We start from the raw sequence: 3,727 nt of genomic DNA, 5'->3' as shown, positions 1-3,727 counted from the left end.
ACCTTGGAGAGCAGCACGACTACGCCCCTTATTTTGCGTGATTATCTGTTTTTATCCATTTACTGATCTTACTGAGGAAAAAGGATCTCCTGACTGAGCAAAGATGTCCCAAAATAGAACCTGTTTACCAACAGTGAAGGCATTTATTGCAAATTATAAATTAAAAGATGAAAAGGTTGTTTTGAACCAGAGGCAGAGCTAAGGTGTGGCACAAGGGTGGCCAAGGCTTAGGGCTGGGGTCTGCAACCTTTGTGATCAAAAGAGCCATTTGTGCTCCTTGTCTCACTAATAAAATGTGTTCGGAGCCGCAAAACAGCTAGGCTACAATTGTGATTAGCAAGTGGTGGTCCGTGGGCCTTTTCGAGGCCTTTTTGGGAACCTTTAGGGTCAGTGGAGTTGACATTAGCTAAAAAAAATATTATTATTATTTTATTTATTGTTATACACATCAGGACAAATGAAAAGACCATATTCATATGAACAAGAAAAATACTGTATATTTTCATAAAAACTAGTACAGCTAAATTATTCAGGATTTTTCCCTAATTCTTATAAATGTAGTCTTCAAATTATTTAAAAGTAATTCTGATGTATTTGAGAGAATGGTCGTAGAAAGAAATTGGAATATTTATGTAAACAGCAGGCTAGCATGAGCTAACATGTTTTACTTTTTGTATAGTAGTATTGATCACATATTTGTATACAAATTGATTTCTATGTGGTTATAACACCCCCCCCCCCAAAAAAAAAAAAAATATATTTTTTTTGATTCTGTTGTTTGGTCCAGTTTGGTCACATGGTCAAAGAGCCACTGCAGAGGGACCAAAGAGCCACATGTGGCCCCAGAGCCGCAGGTTGCAGACCCCTGGCTTAGGGGGACAAGAAACATGGGCCTACTTTCTTCAAAATTTTCATAACCCAGCCATATGTATTTATTTATCCATCTCAGTCTCACTTTCTTTTTTTATGCACAAAATGTTATCATTAGCATGAGCCCCCTCTCATTTGTGCATCTTTTAATGCAACATGAAGTGACTTCAATCACCTGGAACATCCAGTCAGGTTCTTGCTCTGTCACTGTTTTGATCTATACTGGATGATGATGCTTGAAAGAGTTTACTTCAGTTCTTTTACAAATACTCTATGCTTACATGCAATTCTGAAATGCAGGTATGCACTCAACCTAAACAAAACATTTAGTTGAATTTTTTTAAAAAAATGCTTGGAAGCTTGAGTCACATGATTGACTTATATAAAGCCAGTTATAATTAGTTATTTTCTGCACAATTCTTCTGTATTTCGGGGGGGGGGGGGGGAGGTGAAATACACCAGATTTCAAGTCTATTTCAATTTGGAATTTTTTATGAACCAATCTAGATAAATTACTCAACAAATCTGATTGTAAATACACATCTATGCATCTGCATTTCTAGATCCCAAAGGAACATTTTAGATAGTTTTTTTTTTTATTGCATCGAACACATTCAGGCTAAAATCCTGCAGTTTGGTTTGTTTTAAGTTTTTCAAAGTTGCAATATTTGCATCATTTGTTTTGATTGTAATATAACACATTTTTTGGAACTGTGTTTATCATTTTTGGTTCTGCTGTGTCTCTTTATGGTTGCTTTGAATTTGTCTGTTCTGCATCTTTCTTTAAAAAATATATGATTTTTTGGACAATATTGTTCCATGTTAGTATTTATAATGTTTCTTCTATTTTTCAAATGTTTTCACATTTAGTTGCAAGAGAAAAAATAATGCACAGTTTTATAAAATCTTTGTGTATTTGCATGATCTTTCTTTTGATTCCTATATGTCTGTGTGTTTTATGCTTTTGCACATTTTTATTTTTTAGCCTTATACTTCAGGATATTTTAAGCTTTTGCATATTTTTCACTTGTATTTGTATATCTTTAACAATCATATGTAGCATAGTTGGTTTTTGTGTGTTGTTTTATTGCAAGTCTTTGACCAAGTCACCAGAAGTTCCTTGTTGTGCAAAGTTTAATAAACCTGATTCTGATTTGTCAGACATTTCAAAAATTTTTATGTCCAATTTTTTACCTAATTATTACATTACTTCCCTTTACTTACCACCCTCTTCTGTGTCATCTTTTGTAGTCCCTTTATGAAATATGTTTTAAATTCCTAGAGTAAGAAGAAGAAAATTTATTGTTTGGGCCACTGAGCCACTTCCCAATAGGCTGCTTCAATAATTACTGAGATGTGCAGTTACTTTATCATTGATAATCAAGTTTAGTGGACATAAGCACAAATTTTATGCAACAGAGATCAACATTGCACCATTTTGACCTCAATAAAGTTAAAGATTTGAAACATAAACAACACACACAGCAATACATTTACACACAATCTGCTAAAACTCTGAGGTCCTCAAGTTGAAATCACCTAAATTATAAAATCCATCCTGAATCATCCTGGGTGCATTTCCTTAATTCAGCCTTAATTACAAAATCTCATTTTAAAATAAAACAAAATACAACTATTTTTAGAAGTAAGTCTTCAGATTTGTTCATTAAGTTTACTGATACGCAATGAACCACCCACTGAGATAAACAAGCAGTGAGAAGGAAGCAGTTATTCTAGAAATGCTGCCCTATAAGTTCAAAGAGTCTTTGAACTTATAGGGCATCGGTCTTCAGACCAATGCTCTGTTATTTTCACAAGCACTCATTGTTTATTCATCGACACAAATGATGCATGAAAGAGTCATTTTCCCACAAGTATCATTTAGACGTTTGTTGCTCTTTCCTCATGTTTGAGTCCAGACTTGGTTGTCAGACTTTTGCACGCATAGCCTTTTTTTTCACCCCCCAATTGTCCTTCTGGCGTTCATTCACTTTACTTGTTCAGAACACTTGCTGCAGCATCACCGTTCATGGTGGGGAGGGAGGGTGGTGTTGGATCAGAAGGTGTGGCTGTCTGACTTTACCAGCTTTGTATGCTGTTCTCTCCCCCCTGCAGTTTCTTTATTGCAGTCAGCTGCAGATGCAGCTCGTCTTGTAGGAAAAGAAGGAACAGGGCTGAAAATGTGCAAAAAAAAGCTCTTGGCAAAACAGGATGGAACATTTGCTATCTTTTTAACAATAGCTTTCTTCAGATAAAACTCTGATTGCTCACCTAAACTTGTTTTACCATCAATCATTGAATTCAACATACTGCATGCAGGGGATGAGGTGTTTTCCTCGTCTGGAAAATGCACATATAGCTGCTCTCTCTGCGTCTTAAAACCGGCATCACTCGAGGGCACAATTTACATTCCTTTTTGTTTACGGCTGTGTCGCTGATAGAAAGGCTCAGGAGAACATGAAGCTCGTTTTAGGTCATCCCACGCTCAGCTTCAACATGGTGCATCCAGAGACCCTCACATCCAAAATGCAACATGTCAGTGTTGCACGTGAATCTCCCCTCTATGTCCTTTTTGAACCTGATATTCGTTTACATCCAAACAAGAGGAAAATTCGTTGCTTAAACGCATCAAACACAGCCGGGGTGGATGCCTTTTCTTGCCGTCATTCCTTTATTGGAGTGCACATTATAAGAGCCATTCCTCTAGAAGACATTCTGTGCAATGACTGCATAATCGTCCATTTATTAGAAAACACACACTGCGATCATTAACTCATCAGCAGCGGGACGTCATTAAATGTCCCGGCAACATCTCTGCATCAGTGTGATATACAGGCACATGTTTGAAAACAGCTGG

Source organism: Austrofundulus limnaeus, unplaced genomic scaffold (assembly GCF_001266775.1).
Source record: "Austrofundulus limnaeus strain Quisiro unplaced genomic scaffold, Austrofundulus_limnaeus-1.0 Scaffold40, whole genome shotgun sequence".
In the NCBI taxonomy this organism is placed as follows: Eukaryota; Metazoa; Chordata; class Actinopteri; order Cyprinodontiformes; family Rivulidae; genus Austrofundulus; species Austrofundulus limnaeus.
Note: the sequence above shows the minus strand (reverse complement) of the source record.